Genomic DNA, 18949 nt, shown 5'->3' on the forward strand with positions numbered 1-18949 from the left:
CTATGACTGCTAACCAAAGGGTCGGCAGTTCGAATCCGCCAGGCGCTCTTTGGAAACTCTACAGGGCAGTTCTACTCTGTCCTATAGGGTCACTATGAGTCGGAATCAACTCGACGGCACTGGGTTTGGTTTGGTTTGATGAATGCAATGCTTATGAGTGTCCGTCTCAGCACATGTTTGACAGTATTGAGTACTGTGGGCAAAAGGGTGTTCTCATTGCTGCTCTATTGCTTTGTTTCACTGCATCACGTTGCTTTGATAGCTACCGCACTTGACCATTTTCTCATATCTTTGTAACACCCATTAGGCTTCGGAGTTACCTTGCCTTCTGGATATGGGGACTTACATAGTACTGTATTTTCTATAAGCTCTCATTTCGAATATTTATGTTATCAAAGCAGTCTTACTGTGTTCATCAATTAACTGTACAGTGAGTGTACTATAAATCTGAAAAATGAATCTTTACCAAAAAAAAAAAAAAATTCTGCTTTGTTGGTTTTATACATTTACCTTTTGGTGAATCATGGGCCATGCTGTATCCAAACCACTTTTTATACCTCTGGCGTTCTTTGGGAAGGAGGTAACCAGGTTTTAACATGTTTTGCCTCAAGGTGGGAGCCTTTTGAAATGAGTGAAACTCACAAATCCTGAGCAGGAACCTCATGGTTGTACAGATTGTGCGTTGTGTTAGGTGATGCCTCTCAATGTGTGAATTTTCTAAATTTTGATAAATTTGCCTTTGTTTCTGTGAGATGAGCCTCCTCGCTGTTTCCCATTTACTATGTTCTCATGAGAATGTACTTGTCACAAGCATAAGCTATTGTCAGTCTTCATTCAGTCATAGCGGCCATTTCCTCCCACATGCCATTCATTGTTTACAGGTGTTACTGGCTCCCTTCTCGTCTAGCTTCTGAACAGTAAATATTGCCTTTCCAATAAGGAATAATGCATTATAGTGGTACTTTCAAGAGACTCAAACTCCATTACGTTATTCTTACCATGCATTCGTTGACTCATATTGGTAGGATTTACTTCGTCCTGGTGTCCACTGGGACAAATGTGATTCCAGATAATGGGTAGCTTGGAGTCTGCTGGAACATATGTGATCCCAGATAATCGGCATCATGGAATCTGCTGGGACATACGTGATCCCAGATAATGGGTATCAAGAAGTCTGCTGGAACATATGGGATCCCAGATAATGGGTATCAAAATCCATAACTTAAATTCTGAATTGGTCCTTTAATTAGCATGCCTTCCATTAGTAAAAACACATGGTATCAACAAAAAAATTCAAAGGAGAAAATACTTGGACCACCAAAGGGTTAAGGTTCTGTGTAAGATTTCAGTTGACAGAAAGAGTTCTGCTGAAAAAAAGTTTGGAAATCGTTCCCGTATATAAAGAGGTCCTTTTCCTATGTCATCCTCTTCAAGCCCCCCAACTTTCTCACCTTCCTACAGCAAATAAGGGGGTTCTGATGCTGTCAGCCTAGTCCAGGACAGGGCCTCTCAAGCCACAGCTCACACAGTTGCTGCTTCTGCCTTATTTCACCTAAGCAAGGCAGGGTAGTGGGAGGGCCTTGCTCCTCAATGTGTGTTAGAAATGCAGAATTTCAGGCCCCACTTTGGACCTGCTGAGTTAGTGTCTTCTCTTTGAAAAGTATGGAAACCACTGGAGTAGGGGAAGAAACACAGTCTTTGAAGTCCAAAGGCCTTGACATTGACTTTCAGTTCCGAAAAAATGATTTAAACGAATAATCTTGGGTAAGTCACTTAATCTTTTGGAGTGTCTGATTCTTTTTTCAAACACCTAAAATGAGAATGGTAACATCCATGCCTCACAGGCTCGTTGTGAGGATGAAATGAGCTAGGGTCTGGGAACACACTCGGTGAAGTGCCCCTTACATGAGAATCATAGCTGAGACTGGCCTTGCCTTCAGGTCATTATCCAATGAACTGTGGAATCTAGTGAATTTACTGAAAACTCTTCAGCCTTCGGTGAAATTTCTTACTTCCACATTTTGTATTCCCGTACCATTTCTATTTTCCTTGAACCCCTTTTTAGGTTCTAGATATTGTGTTTAGAAATTTGTCTGTAGACAGATTCCTTTAAGTCACTATACTGGGTATGAACTTTAAGCTGATCTACTGATTTTTCTCTGCATTTAGGTTGGAAACTCTTGTATTGCTAGGTTAAGAGTAGACTCACAAATGAAACGTGGTTTCGTAGGAGCAGTTTCCCTAAGCCTATGCTCACAGGAAAATGAGAAGGAAGCCAGTAAGTGACACTTCTATAGGAGGCAAAGGGGGGGGGGGGAGGAAATATATGTTGATATAAAGAAGAAGCATTATATACACAGAGTCATAGCAAATAATGTCAGCCAAAAACACGTTACTATATCCATGAAAACTAATCATTGCGATTCAGTATGTTACATGGTTTATAACATTTACATTCTCTTTGATAGCTACTATTTAGAGTCAACATTTTAGATGGTTGTTTAGCCTTGGCTTTGTATTGCATGGTTTAGATGTTCCTCGTCATCCTTTTTTGCTGGAGCCATCATCATGTAGGTTCTCCGAGAAGCACTCATAGGTGCTTCATTCTTGAGATTCTGAGTGTTTGAAACTTCCCCCTTGCCTAGATACTTGAATATAACTTTGGCTAAGCATTGCCAAGTCATCACATCTTTCTCTGAAGACTTTGGAAACTGTTCCACTTTCCTCTGTTTTGAATGTTGCTATGGAAAAGTCTTAGACTCATCTGATTTGCTTCCCCTTATTATAAGGGACTTGGTATCTCCCCCACGTGCCCATTCTTTCCAGTAACTTTACAAAGATATAGCTCAGTGTTGGTCATTCTGAGTTCTTTTAATCTGAAGATTTGGGCTTTCTATAATATAAGCTTTCTTATATCTTTGCATATTGTTTTCCTACTTCATTTGCTCAATTCTCTTCAGAGACGGGAAACCCTGCTGGTGTAGTGGCTAAGAGCTGTAGCTGTTAACCAAAAGGCTGGCAGTTTGAATCCATCAGGTGCTCCTTGGAAACCATACGGGGCAGTTCTACTCTGTCCTATAGGGTTTCTATGAGTCGGAATTGACTCGATGGCTATGGGTTTGGGTTTTTTGGTCTTCAGAGATGTTAGGATTTCCTGTGCATGGTGTCCAGAGTTATTAGTCAGAAGCAGATGAAAACTGAAGCTTAATATTTCACAATGAGGTAAAACCATAATAAACTGATGAAGCTATGAAAAATAATGTAAGTCAGATAGAAAAACCCAGAAATGAGATGGCTGGACAAAAGGAAGAATTGAAACAAAACAGAAACAGCTTAAAATAACTCTTTTCACAGAGGTGATGTGCAAGGTGCCTTTGTAGCTTCTCCATTCAAGTGGTAAAGTCTGTATCTTGACTATATCTGGTCTTGTGACTTGGCCCTGGACAACAGACTGAGGGAAGTGATGTTATGCTTATTCTAAGCGTAGGTCTCTAAAGATCTTATACATTTGTTCTCTTGGAACACTGCCCAGCTACCATGCAGGCCTGGGCTAACCTGTTAAAGGATGAGAGACTACATGGAACAGAGATAGGCTAACCCAGCCAAGGCCATCCTAGACCAGCCAGCCCCCAGCTAACCTATTAGCTGACCATAGTGGCATGAAAGAGCCCAGCCAAGACCAGAGGAACTGCCCATCTGGGCTCAGTAAATCGGTAACTCAGTAACTCATAGAATCATGATCTAAATAAGTAGTTGTGATTTTAAGTCACTAAGTTTTGAGTTGTTTGTTATACAGTAAAAGCTAACTAATATACTCACCTCCCATTCTAACAGGGTGGTATAGTAAAGAAACATAAGCATTAATGTTAGACAGACCTGGGCTCAAATCCTATCTTTGTTGCTTATTAGCTGTGTGGTCTTGGAGAGTCATTTCATCTGAGTTATTGATGAAGTGGGAATAACACTTTCCACACATAGGCTGTTGTGAGGAATAAATAAGATAGTTCATATAAAGCAAACAACATAGAGCCTAGAGCCCCACATAAACCAGAGACTTCATCAGCCCGCGATCAGAAGGACTAGAATGTACCCAGCTACCACCAGCGACCACCCTGCCAGGGAACACAACAGAGAGTCCCTGATGGAATGAGAGAAAAGTGCAGAGCGGAACTCAAATTCACGTGAAAAGACCAGACTTAATGGTCTGACTGAGACTGGAGGAACCTCACAAGCCATGGCCCCCAGAAGCTCTGTTAAGCCAGAACTGAAACCATTCCTGAAGCCCACTGTTCAGACAAAGATGAGGCTGGACTATAAAACAAAAAATAACATTTGTGAAGAGTGTGCTCTTAGCTCAATCAGATACATGAGACCAAATGGGCAGCTCCTGTCCAGAGGCAGGATGAGAAGGCAGGAAGGGACAGGAACTGGTCAAATGGACACAGGGAACCTGGGGTGGAAAGGGGGAGTGTGCTGTCACATGTGAGGATTGCAACTAATGTCCCAAAACAATGTGTATAATTTTTGAATGAGAAATTAACTTGAGCTGTAAACTTTCATCTAAAGCACACACACACACACACACACACACACAAACCCAACAAAACAAAACAATAGAGCCTAGGACATATGTGTGTTTTATCACTGAGGTCTGTCTAAGATCCAAGGTGATACCTTTTTAAAGTTCAACGTGTAGGAGGTACCGTTTTTCTGGGAACCAATTTTTTTTCTTTTTGTCACTGTTTGTGTATCATTTGCTTTCATTTGTTGGAGAAAATATTCTTTCAACCATAACTTAACTGTTTCATTACTAGGAATTTCCATGTACACTTTTCAACCTCTGTTTTCCGAAAGACTAAGATAATGTCTCTTCCCATGAGACACCTGATTGACGATGGCTTGTTCTGCCCTAGAGATCTCTAGAGAACTGAGGCACAAAGCTCTGCAGACATAAAGGAATACGGTGAATCCCACCCATTCCTTTAGACAAAAGTTATCGTGCCGCCAAATGCTGCAGAATTATGTAATTATCAGTTTTCCTTGTTAGATATCGTGCTTTTTAAATGGTTTCCTGAAAATACCTTAAAAAAACCCAAAAAGACTACATTTGCTACCTTCTCTGAAAATTAGAGATAATTTGAGGGGGGTTTGCCTGATTTTCTCGTTGCTCAAATGCTGCAGCCGACAGCATTATTAAAAGTGAACCAGAACAAATTTGGGACATTTTTTCCATTCTTATTCTCTTCCCTGACACAGAAGAGGCTGTTTCATCTCTCCGGGTCTCGTGTTCTCCACCTACTCTCGTTTAAGTGGGATGGTCTAAAGATTTGCGGAACACTTGCAAAATTTTTGAGATTTCAGAGAAGGTTCTATGCAAATGTAGAAGACAAAATCAAGGACTGGCTACAAAAGACAATAGATCTCAGGGCCAGCTGTGACCGCTCTGCTCCCATTTCGCAAAAGTAGTTGGGCTGCCATTTCGTTCGTTTGTTTTTTAAAACATGCTTATTCAGGAATTTATTCTGTTTTGTAATTTAGACCACTCATGGGGATTTGGATCACGCCATTTACCAACTTTAGGTTAAAAAAATCACCATCATTTTTAAATATTAAAAATCACGACATTAAAAAAAATCAAGACTAACGATAATAGTTTCAGATCAGTGAGAGGGAGAAGAGAGCTTGTAATTTTTTACCTAGAGTATCTATGCATACAAGGAGCCCAGGTGGCTCAGTGGTTAAAGTGGTCGGCTCCTAACCAAAGCTTGGTGGCTCAAACCCATTGGCAGTTCTGCGGGAGAAAGACGTGGCAGTCTGCAGCCCTAAGGATCACAGCCTTGAATATAAGGTTGCTGAGTCGGAGTTGGAATCGACTTGATGGCAATGGAATGGCTAAGGAGCCCTGGTTGCGCAACAGTTAAGTGCTCAGTTGCTAACTGATGCGTTGGTAGTTTGAACCCACTGGCGGCTCCACAAGAGAAAAGACCAGGTGATCTGCTCCCGCAAGCCCCCGGATGCTCTGCTGACCCAGAACTGAAACCATTCCCAAAGCCCACTTTTCAGACAAAGATTAGACAGGCCCATAAAACAAACAATAACAAACACATGTAAGGAAAGTGCTTCTTAGGTCATTCAAATATACTAGACCAAATGGGCAGCTCCTGTCCAAAAGCAGGACGAAAAGGCAGGAAGGGACAGGAACTGGTCAAATGGACACAAGGAACCCAGGTGGAAAGGGGGAGCACGCTGTCACATTGTGGGGATTGCAACCAATGTCACGAAATAATATGTGTATAAATTTTTGAATGAGAAATTAACTTGAGCAGTAAACTTTCACCAAAAGCACAATTAAAAAAAAATTAATTAAAAAAAAGAATTTCAGCCTCGGAAACCCTATGAGGCAGTTCAACTCTGACCTATAGGGTTGCTGTGAGTTGTAATCTAGTTGACCACACCTGATAATAACATCAGTCACTACCTGGTGGGTTCCATGCCAGCATGACACCAGAATTATGTCTGGTATGGTAGTTAATGGAAACCCTGGTGGCGTAGTGGTTAACTGCTACAGCAGCGAACCAAGAGGTCAGCAGTTCAAATCTGCCAGGCGCTCCTTGGAAACTCTATGGGGCAGTTCTACTCTGTCCTATAGGGTTGCTATGAGTTGGAATCGACTCGACGGCAGTGGGTTTGGTTTTGGGTTTTGGGTTTTGGGTATGGTAGTCAATAGAAATTCAGAGATAATCTAGATAAAACACAGACTGAATTTGTTTATTTGAGAAATACCCCAGGTTTCATGAGCCAGGCAACTTCTCTGATATCAGAGCAACATTTTATACATCGTGCATATACTTCAGGGTTGCCATCTAATTAGTCAACACCACATCTTCAAAAAAAATCAGGAAATTTCCTTTCTGAAGGATATGGTTACCCTTATTTTTTTTTCTTTTTTTAAATTATGGATCGAGGAGCTTCTGGGGCTAGGGGTCACATCAATCCTGTTTGAAACTTATCTTACCCTTGTGTTCAAAAAAAACCAAATCTGTTGCCGTCGAATATATTCCGAGTCATAGTGACCCTATAGGACAGAGTAGAACTGCTCCGAAGGGTTTCCAAGGAGCGGCTGGTGGATTCGAACTGCTGACCTTTTGGTTTGCTGCCAAGTTCTTACCCTTTTTTTTTTTAATAATTTTTATTGTGCTTTAAGTGAAAGTTTACAAACCAAGTCAGTCTCTCACACAAAAACCCATATACACCTTGCTACACACTCCCAATTACTCTCCCCCTAATGAGACAGCCTGCTCTCTCCCCCCACTCTCTCTTTTCATGTCCATTTCGCCAGCTTCTAACCCCCTCCACCCTCTCATCTCCCCTCCAGGCAGGAGATGCCAACATAGTCTCAAGTGTCCACCTGATCCAAGAAGCTCACTCCTCACCAGCATCCCTCTCCAACCCATTGTCCAGTCCAATCCATGTCTGAAGAGTTGGCTTTGGGAATGGTTCCTGTCCCGGGCCAACAGAAGGTCTGGGGGCCATGACCACCAGGGTCCTTCTAGTCTCAGTCAGACCATGAAGTCTGGTCTTTTTATGAGAATTTGGGGTCTGCATCCCACTGCTGTCCCGCTCCCTCAGGGGTTCTCTGTTGTGTTCCCTGTCAGGGCAGTCATCCGTTGTAGCTGGGCACCATTTAGTTCTTCTGGTCTCAGGATGATGTAGTCTCTGGTTCATGTGGCCCTTTCTGACTCTTGGGCTCGTAATCACCTTGTGTCCTTGGTGTTCTTCATTCTGCTTTGATCCAGGGGGGTTGAGACGATGCATCTTAGATGGCTGCTTGCTAGCGTTTAAGACTCTAGAAGCCACTCTCCAAAGTGGGATGCAGAATGTTTGGTTAATAGATTTTATTATGCCAATTGACTTAGATGTCCCCTGAAACCATGGTCCACAGACCCCTGCCGCTGCTACGCTGGCCTTCGAAGCATTCAGTATATTCAGGAAACTTCTTTGCTTTTGGTTTAGTCCAGTTGTGCTGACCTCCCCTGTACTGTGTGCTGTCTTTCCCTTCACCTAAAGTAGTTCTTATCTACTATCTAATTAGTGAATGCTCCCTCCCACCCTCCCTCCCTCCCCCCTCTCGTAACCACGAAAGAATGTTTTCTTCTCAGTTTAAACTATTTCTCAAGTTCTTATAATAGTGGTCTTATACAATATTTGTCCTTTTGCAACTGACGAATTTCACTCAGCATGATGCCTTCCAGGTTCCTCCATGTTATGAAATGTTTCACAGATTCGTCACTGTTCTTTATCGATGTGTAGTGTTCCATCATGTGAATATAGCATAATTTATTTATCCATTCATCCATCGATGGGCACCCTGGTTGCTTCCATGTTTTTGCTATTGTAAACAGTGCTGCAATAAACATGGCTGTGCATATATCTGTTCATGTAAAGGCTCTTATTTCTCTAGGATATATTCCAAGGGGTGGGATTGCTGGATTGTATGGTAGTTCTATTTTTAGCTTTTTAAGGAAGCGCCAAATCGATTTCCAAAGTGGTTGTAACATTTTACATTCCTACCAGCGGTGTAGAAGTGTTCCAATCTCTCCACAGCCTCTCCAACATTCATTATTTTGTGTTTTTTGGATAAATGCCAGCCTTGTTGGCAAAAAAAAAAAAAAAAAAAAAATTGTTTTTTTTGTTGGAGTGAGATGAAATCTCATTGTAGTTTTGATCTGCATTCCTCTAATTACCCTATTGTTTTTGATGATCCTTGTATCCCCAGTGCCTGGTATAGTGCCTGGAATATAGTAGATAGTCATGAAATGCTCAATAATTATTTTTGGGTGAATCAATCAGTCAAAAAGGCAGCAGGTACGGTGGAAGGAGGAGGGGCGTGGGAATCAGAGAGACTGGTATTCCAGTTTTGCCTCTGCAACATATTAGCTGTATGGCCTTAGGTGAGTTTCTCAAGCTCTCCAATTCTCAGCTTTTGCAAGTGTTTAAAAACTGGAAACAGCGCCAGGAAAACAGCAAGAATGGTCCTACCTCACAGAGTTAGGAGGCTTAAAAATGCTGACTCTTTGTGGGATGTCCTGGAGATAGTTTGACCAAATGTTTGTTTCTCCTCTCATATTGGACTTCCCTACTTGGTAGAAATTTTGAGATTGTCCAGAAAGGGTGAGTCCACTAAAGGGGTTGGAGAGAGAAAGCTTAGATTAAACCAGAAGGACTGACGATGAGTGACCTGGGAATGTTGTTGTTGTTAGGTGCTGTGCCGTCAGCTTCGACTCATGGCGACCCTGTGTACAACAAAATAAGACACTGCCCGGTCCTGTGCCATCCTCACAACTGTTGTTATGCTTGAGCCCATTGTTGTAGCCACTGTGACAATCCAGCTCATTGAGGGTCTTCCTCTTTTTCACTGACCCTCTACTTTGCCAAGCATGATGTCCCTCTTCAGGGACAGCTCCCTCTTGATAGCATGTCCAAAGTACATGGGACAAAATCTCACCATCCTTGCTTCTAAGGAGCATTCTGGCTGTAGTTCCTCCAAGACAGATTTGTTTGTTCTTCTTGGAGTTCATGGTATATTCAGTATTCTTCTCCAACACCATAGTTCAAAGGCACCAATTCTTCTTCGGTCTTCTTTATTCACTGTCATGAGAATGAGGAAATTTTATTTTACTCCAGAGTAGTTCTCATCATTATATAAATATATAAAGGAAATAAGTAAATATCAGTGGCTTGTCTTCTTCTTTTAACCCAAAATTAGAACACGGAAATGTGTTGACATTGTAGTGGGGGTTGGAAAACTTCTTCTGTAAAGGGTCAGAGAATAGATATTTTTAGCTTTGTGGGCCGTACAGTCTCTGCCCCAACTATTCAAAAGCAGCCTCAGACAACGTATAAATGAATGGGTGTGGCTGTGTTCCAATAAACTTTATTTTGAAAAATCTGGCTTTGGGGGAGCCACCGGGATGTTGATGCCCAAGAATAATGGGGTTGCCATTTATAAGCTCCTTTTTAAGGAGGAGGTGACAGGGGCTGTTATGAATTGAATTGTGTCTCCCCAATATGTATCAACTTGGCTAGGTCATGATTCCCAGTAAAGTGTGGTTGTCTGCTGTTTTGTGACCTGATTGTGATGTGATTATCCTAAAAAAAAATATCCTATATGTTGTAAATCCTAAACTCTATGATGTTAATGAGGCAGGACTCAATATACAGGTTTAGGTTGTACTTTGAGTCAGTCTGTTTTGAAATATAAAAGATCGAATCTAGCAGAGAAGAGAGGGACCTCATTACCACCAAGCAAGAAGAGCTGGGAGTGGAGCGTGTCCTTTGGACCCGGTGTCCTTGCACTGAGAACCTCCTAGGCCAGGGAAAGATTGATGACAAGGACCTTTCCCTGGATCTGACAGAGAGAGAAAGCCTTCCCCTAGAGCTGGCACCCTGAATTCGGACTTCCAGCCTCCTAGACTGTGAGAGAATAAATTTCTGCTTGTTAAAGCCATCCACTATATTCTTTCTGTTACAGCAGCACTAGGCGACTAGGACACCATCCACTGTGGTGTTTCTGTTACAGCAGCACTGGGTGACTGGGACACCATCCACTGTGGTGTTTCTGTTACAGCAGCACTAGGCGACTGGGACACCCTCCACTGTGGTGTTTCTGTTACAGCATCACTAGGCGACTAGGACACCCTCCACTGTGGTGTTTCTGTCACAGCAGCACTGGGCGACTGGGACACCCTCCACTGTGGTGTTTCTGTCACAGCAGCACTGGGTGACTGGGACACCCTCCACTGTGGTGTTTCTGTCACAGCAGCACTAGGCGACTGGGACACCATCCACTGTGGTGTTTCTGTCACAGCAGCACTAGGCGACTGGGACACCATCCACTGTGGTGTTTCTGTCACAGCAGCACTAGGCGACTGGGACACCCTCCACTGTGGTGTTTCTGTTACAGCAGCACTAGGCGACTGGGACACCCTCCACTGTGGTGTTTCTGTTACAGCAGCACTGGGCGACTGGGACACCCTCCACTGTGGTGTTTCTGTTACAGCAGCACTGGGCGACTGGGACACCCTCCACTGTGGTGTTTCTGTTACAGCAGCACTGGGTGACCGGGACACCCTCCACTGTGGTGTTTCTGTCACAGCAGCACTAGGCGACTGGGACACCATCCACTGTGGTGTTTCTGTTACAGCAGCACTAGGTGACCGGGACACCATCCACTGTGGTGTTTCTGTCACAGCAGCACTAGGCGACTGGGACACCATCCACTGTGGTGTTTCTGTTACAGCAGCACTAGATGACTAATACAGTGGCTAAGAAGGATGTCCACATGTCAGAGCACCGGAAACTGGCAGACAAGAACTTGCCCAACCTTCACATCACAAAGGCTACGCAGCCTCTCAAGTCATGAGGGTACATGGAGGGACAGTTTTCTGGAGACATTGCTACTGGTACCTTACCAATGAGGGTATCCAGTATCTCTGTGAGAACCCCACTTTTCCCCTGAGATTGTGCCTGTTACCCTGGGCTGAAGCTGTCCTGAGACTGGCAGGCTGAGACCTAAAGGTCTGGAGGGTGAACGACCTGCAAGATTCACTTGAGGGGAGGGACACAGATGGAGCGCTGTGCCTCCTGGTGCCAACATGAAAACCGAGGCTGGGGCTGGGTCAGCAACTGAATTCCAGTTTAGAGGCGGGTTTAGTTGTGGACGTGGGCAGCCACCTCAGTAAAGTTGGAGGGGATTGTATTGTGTTAAATAAACCTGAAATCCTGAAGCAGAGAAAAAAAAAAAAAATGGCATTGGGCCAGATTGGGCCACATGGTCCATACAGTTTGCAGACCTCTGCCCTAGAGCAGCAGGCCCTTCAGGCAAATAGAAGAACCAAGGGAAGTGCATCATCCACTGTCTCTCTCTTTATTCTTGAGAGCAGCACCCATATCCTAGGTGACCTTGTATCCCTTATTTGAAATGAAGATGAAATAATTTAGGAATAACTTGTTTAAGGCCAATGGAATCTCTGATAAATTTATGTTTAATTTTTACAAGATAATTTGAGCCCCTAATTTAGGAATTTATTGCATTCACAGTTTCGACTTGTCGGTATATAATCATGAACCATACATAAAAACCAAGCTAAATTCATTGCTATTGAATCGATTCTGACTCATAGTGATCCTACAGGACAGAGTAGAACTGCCCTAGAGGGTTTCTAAGGAGCGGCTGGTGGATTCAAACTGCTGACCTTTTGGTTAGCAGCCGTAGCTCTTCACCATAGGCCACCAGGGCTCTGTGGGAGCCACACATGTACATTTGCAAATGTGAACGTGCACACACATGTCCCTAACTTTTCGTGCATACATGTCTCATTCTGGAGTCTTAGGACCAGATGTCATTTATTTTTTAACTCTTTTTATTTTCTGAGCAAGGTTCTGGTAATCCAATAGAGATTACATATATTATTGTACTATAGCCTAGCTTTCTCAGGCTTAAGCCCAGTTCAGTTTTTTAGCCATCATATCTAATTGTAGGCAGTGTTTTGAGAAATGCTGGTCACTTTTAAAAGGTATCCTAGTATCCTACGATACTTGAAATCTTGCCCTGGATCTATGACGATATAGTAAGGACTTGGGAATTCTTTGGACTTTCCTTCTACGACCATCCCACATTTGAGACTTGGAGAGTACTTTCACAGATGAGTGTGTGTTTATTGCTGTAATACAGAAACAATTATCGTGTCTTGCTTTTACAGCTCTGAGTGCCACACTCGTGGGCATCAGGAGGGCCCAGATGGCAATTTTAGCAGACATTGGAAATAAACGGATTCATTTAAAAGCAGGAGCTCGGAGCCCAGAAAAGCGGTAACATATTTTAGATACGTTCCTTAAATCATGTGCACTCAGCGACTTGCAGTTTTCTAAAGTGAGAAGAGAGGTTACATGCCTCAAGGACATCCACAGGAGACCCCGGATTTTATCTTAGGTGGTAGCATTGACTGCTTCTTCCTCTTTGAAACCTTTCCCCGGAGTGAACTCGGTTCATACACGATGAGTCTGCCAAGCCAGACAGAGGCATTTTGGCTGCCTTCGAGGTAGAGAAGAATTGCTGGCTGAGTGGAAGGTGCCAAGGTCTGGATCAGTGTCAGCATCTGGGGAGATGTCAGGCTGGCCTTGGTGCAGTCACTTCATGCACACTGGCGCATCCTACTTTCCTGTCCTTCTGCTGGTTGTTGTTAGCTGCCTTCAAGTCTGTTCCAACTCACAGTGACCCCATGTACAAGAGAACAAAACACTGCCTAGTCCTGCACCATCCTTACAATTGTTGTTATGTTTGAGCCCACGGTTCCAGCCACCGAGTCAATCCACTGAGGGGCTTCCTCTTTTTCGCTGACCCTCTACTTTACCAAACATGATGCCCTCTAGGAACTGGTCCCTCCTGATAACATGTCCAAAGTATGTAAGACGAAGCCTTGCAACCTTTGGTTCTAAGGAGCACTCTGGCTGTACTTCTCCCGGGACAGATTTGTTCGTTCTTCTGGCAGTCCACGGTATATTGAATATTCTTTGCCAACACCATAGTTCAAAGGTGTCAATCCTTCTTCAGTCTTCCTTATTCATCGTCCAGCTTTCACATACATATCAGGCAATTGAAAACACCATGGCTTGGATCAAGAGCACCTTAGTCCTCAAAGTGACATCTTTGCTTTTTAACACTTCTTTAAAGAGGTCTTTTGCAAACATATTTTCCTGTCCTCTTGCTGGTAGGAGAGGCAGGATAGGTAATGGCAAAAGCCTGGCTTGAGTCGTGGCTTGGTGGTTTACTTACAGTGAGGAGGTGATGCTTGTCTAATAGCTGCACTGAAGCAAATGGAGCAGTCGATGGAAAAAATGGCGGCTGAGAGAAGCCAAAGCATTTGCACTGGCTGGAGCCCAGAGTGTCGATGGGTGAATGGCAGCAGAAGAGGGCTGAGAGGTAGACAGGGCCTGAGGCTGAAGGGCCTTGAAGGTAATACTAAGAAGTGTAGACTTTAGCTGTCCAGAGACATAGTGCTGCTGGAGGATTTTAAAGACAGAAATTATACAATCAGGTAGATCAGTATTTAGTAGGATTTCCTTGACTCCAGTAAGGTGGGCGACCTGGAAGTAAGGCTAGAAAGGGTGCAGCAACATAAGGGAGGAGTTGGCCGGGAAGGTCAAGATGGGACATGATAAAGGCTTGAACAAGGCAATGGCAGGGAGGCAGTGAGAAGGAGATGGGAACAGAAGACTTGGGGACTGAATGTGGGGTTGACGTTAATTCTTGGTTTTATGGCTTAGGCAAGAGAATTAAATAAGACCAAGAATCCAACAGGAATGATAGATTTGGGGGAGGGAGATGATGAGTTTTGCTTTTGACATGCTGTTAGAGGGCCCTATGAGATGTCTATGGGGAGTTGTCTAGCAGGCAACGGGACCTACTATTGGAACACAGGAGAGGGGACTGTTCTGAAGTTAAAACCAAGGGGCTGGATGAGATGGTCCAGGGAGTCTACCAAAGACAGGGATAAAGCCCCAAGAAATAGCAATATTTAAGGACTAAATGGATGAAGATGAACCCACAAAGCAGTAGCACTGTTTGCTTTAAAAAGGACGGGGAAAATAAAAAATGACTAGGGCTACAGAAGTCAGTGCGGAGAGAGTTTCAAGAAGACACCAGTCAAGCGCTGCAGTGAGAGGAAATAAAACAAGGACTGAATTGTCTTTGCTGAGATGGGCAGATATGAGGTTGTTACCAATGCAGTTAAAGCAGCAGCGCAAAGACAGGGAGACAGATCTAGGCTGCAGTAGATCTGAGGAGCTCACAAGTCAGGGAGGGTAGGTGGGGAGTGTGAAGTAACCTCTCAAGAAGTTTACCTGGGGAAGGAAGGAGCAAGATGGAGACAGCTGGAGGCAGGAGGCACCCAAAAATGTTCCATCAATTTGAAGAAAAGAAATGTCAAGTGTCACAGAGGAAAACACATTGCAAATGTGTTAGAATAGTGATCTAAGATGCTGAATTCTTCTCCCTTCCCCAGATTTCAATCTGGAGTAATACTGGGCAATGCTATGAAGCAGGAGTTTCTCTTGGAGGCTCCATCATCCCTTTATCTAGGTCTCTCCTCCAAGCCACTCCTAAAAATACAGAGGAATCCCCCCAGGGCTTAGCCTCCTGAATATGTTTCTAGCTTCTTCCTCAACAAACATTACTTGGTGTCCTAGATATGTCAGTCAATTTGCCTGCCATATGCAATTTCCCCTTCTGGCTTAAAATGTCCGGGACACATCCCTAGGGAGGCTGTCCATCCTCTTCCTCCAGCTTCTTTCCCACTGAGCTATGCCTGTTTGGACATGGATGAACATCTGTCTTGAAGCAGCCAACCCAGTGGCTGGCCAGAGATTTAAGTGGTCAATCATATCCTTTCTCTGGAGAAACTGGACTCTGAGACATTTGAGAACATGTTCGTGAGGTGGTAGCCATCCTGCTTTTGGATATCTGTGAGGTTTCTTTGGATATGCTTAAAATACCATGTGCTCCCTGTTACTTACCTTAGCTAACTTGTGTACATTTTGGTCCCTTGCAACCAAAATAGCCCGGATACCTTGGCCACACCACCACCGCTATTGTTCCATTTTCTTCAGCTCTGCTAAATGAGTTGCTAGTTAAATGGCTCACTTTACGCATGATGTTCTTTTTCTATCTTCTGTTTTACATTTAAATGATTGCAAGTTCATGCTGTTCAATATTTGTCTTAATATGAAAATGAAGTGTTCTCTTTTTTGAGCAAATTGACACAACGCATCATTTGGCAGCTGATAACAAGAGACCCGACTATAGTGGATTAAGCATGTAAGGATTTAATCTCTCTTAAACGGGAAGGCCAAAGTTGACGTTCAGCGATGGTGTGGTAGCTTCCTGATGTCATAAAAGACTCAGGCTTCCTCTTTTCTGCTCTGCAACTCTTAAGTCTTGGCTTCTATCTTCAAGGTCACTGCATGATCCAAGATGGCTGCTGGAGCTCCAGCGGTCATCAACCATAGTGTAGGTTTGCTTTTGCTGCAATAATGCTGAATAACAAACCAGCCCGAAGCTCAGTAGCTTACAACAATGGGCACGTATCTGCTTCCAAGGCTATAGATCTGCTGAGGCAGCTTTGCTTCAGGCTTGAGGTTGACTGCACTTAGCTGCAGGTTGGAGTCCAGGTCTGTCTGCAGCATGTGTCTCCATAGTGTCCTTGGGCCAGCAGCTATCTGGGCATGTTATCCTCATGGCAATTTGCTGGAGCTTAAGAGAACGAACCAAACCATGTGAGCACATTCTAAGCCTCTGTTCACAGTACGTCCAATCATATCCCATTGACCAAAGCAGGTAATATGGCCAAACCTAAAATCAAGGCACAAGGACATACATTCCACACACCATAATGGATGGGTTTTCTAGTTCTGTTACGGGATGGAGTAAAGAATTGAGAGCAATAATCCAGTCTATCACAGACATCGTGTCTGAATCCCAGGACAAAGGAAGGGGGTTGAGAGGGATAAAAGGGTACCCCTATAAGCCATGTCAGCATCTTTAAGGAACTCTCTGGGAAGTCTCCCACTATACTTCCAATCGTATTTCCTTGGCCAGAAACTTTCATACGGCCGTTTCTGGGTGCAAGAGCGAGACTGGAAAATATATTGTTTATTCCAGGTTGCAGCGTGTCCAGCTAAAAATTGGGGTTCTGTTGCCAGGTCAGAAAGAGAGAACAGGTATTGGATAAGGCAGCTAGCAATTTCTTCCATAGTATTTATCCCTTACTGTGATAAGGTAATCTGATAACTTGAGTCAAGGTGTTCATTGTGATTGCTTAATGTGTGCATCTAATTAAGATATAAATGATGATTACTCAGTAATTAAACACTGCTGGACTGCTGCTTTTGCAAGGAGGCAAACACAAATGATTTGATTTCTCCTTCACAAAGGCTTTTTCTAAAACTTGGTTTATTTAACTTTTATTTACCCTTAAAATATATACGGTAGGACCAAGAAGAGTGGCTGTTAAAGGCATCGAAAAATAAAATATTTACGTAAGAGGGACACTAACCCTGGTGGTGCAGTGGTTAAGAGCTATGGCTGCTAACCAACAGGTCAGCAGTTTGAATCCACCAGCTGCTCCTGGGAAACCCTATGTGGCAGTTCTACTCTGTCCTATAGGGTCGCTATGAGTTGGAATTGACTTGACTGCAACGGGTTTTTTTTTTTTTTTTTTTTTTTTACCTCCAAGAGAAATTTCCAAATAGGTTCTTCCTTCAGGTTTTTGTTCAAATGCCTCCTTGCCAGTGAGGCCTTCTCTGACTACCCAACTTAAAACAGTAATGCTTTTCCTTGATTCATTTTTCTCCATATCATTTATTACCATACTTGACTGTTTTATTATTTGCTCGAGAAGGTTTGCTCTCGGCTACCAACCAAAAGGCTGGCAATTGGAATCCCCCCAGCAGTGCTGTGTAAGAAAGGCCTAGCAATCTACTCCCATAAGATGAACAGTTTACTCTCACACCATGAGTCGGAATTGATTTGATGGCAAGAGGTTTGGTGTTTTGGCACCAGCAGGTGAGAGACTTGAAGTTAGAGCATTTGGTTGTTTTTTTCACTGTTGGTGAACTGGATCGATCGAATGAAGCTTGATTTCACTTTCAGTTGTCTGGTCAACAAACCAGCTAGAACAGGGAGGCTCCTTTTCTCAGTGGCTTCCTGAGGCCAACTGCAGCCATTTTGTGACCCCAAGGCAACAAGTCTGAGGGGAAAAGGCAATTGCTGAAGGTGATACTGTGGAAGCTGTAAAGAAATTGGGTTCCTAAGGTCATACCTGGAAACCCTGGTGGCGCAGTGGTTAAGAGCTACGGCTGCTAACCAAAAGGTCGGCAGTTCAAATCCACCAGGCGCTCCTTAGAAACTCCATGGGGCAGTTCTACTCTGCTCTATACGGTTGCTATGAGTCGGAATCGACTCAACTGCAAAGGGTTTGGTTTTTTGGCTTTAGGTCATACCTGAGTGGCTGAACCAACATGGAGGCGCCTTCTAGACTTTCTGTTATGTGTGAGACAGAGAAAGGCAGCCTTTGACTTCTGGCAGCTGACCTGGTATTACCCGCTCAGTCTTGGGGTTCTGTTGAGCATAAACAATTTCATGCACACCAACAATAGACAAGGCAGCTTTGTGTCCTGATGGATCAAGGCAAACACACATCAGTAACTGAGGGGAGTGGTGCCTAGGTCCTCCACCCCCCACCCTTGCTGTGCATGCATTAACTCACCCAGGAGTCTGGGAGCCAGTACTTGAGGATATGGAACCGCTGGGGCTCCAGACGGTATCTTGGGACCTGGAGAACCTGCAAATATGAGGAATAGATGTGTGGTACTGGGAATCCATTGCCATCTATTCGATTACGACTCCTAGCGACCCTATAGGAGAGTAAAACTGCCCCATAAGGTGTCCAAGGAGCGGCTGGTGGATTTGAACTGTCCATCTTTTGGTTAGCAGCTGAACTCTTAAGCACTGAGCCACCAAAGCTCTAACTATTCAAGGGACACTGGGCAGCCTTCAGATAGTACCGGAAGCCACGAAGCTGGTGGAATTTTTTGCAGCCTGTGTCTCTGAGGGCACGGGCGTGGATCAGCGTGTGGGCAGGTCTCTGAATCTGGAGGGCAACAGGATTGTATAGTCAGGCGTCTGTGGGACCGAGGGTCGGTGTGTGAGAGGGGCAAAGGGGGGAAGGAGTGGCTCGGCAAGTCTGGACGCTAGAGTGTAGGGAGGGGCGAGGACTGCAAGGGGTCCTGGGGACGCTTTTGGCCTGCCACCAGCAGCGAAGTGGGCGAGGCGCAAGTTAAAAGCCATACCCTGCCCGGTTCCAAGCCTGGGCGCGGCGCAAGGCGGGGGACT

The 18949-nt window shown here is 44.1% G+C and overlaps 1 protein-coding gene and 1 pseudogene across 1 annotated transcript in view; both read left to right on the plus strand.

Moving 5' to 3' along the window:
• DCLK3 (doublecortin like kinase 3) overlaps window positions 1–18949 on the plus strand; it is a 105306-nt gene that overhangs the window by 27174 nt on the left and 59183 nt on the right. The gene's annotated exons all lie outside the window — the stretch shown is intronic.
• On the plus strand, window positions 9972–11876 carry LOC126068229 (40S ribosomal protein S10-like; annotated as a pseudogene).

Source organism: Elephas maximus, chromosome 27 (genome assembly GCF_024166365.1).
Source record: "Elephas maximus indicus isolate mEleMax1 chromosome 27, mEleMax1 primary haplotype, whole genome shotgun sequence".
In the NCBI taxonomy this organism is placed as follows: domain Eukaryota; kingdom Metazoa; phylum Chordata; class Mammalia; order Proboscidea; family Elephantidae; genus Elephas; species Elephas maximus.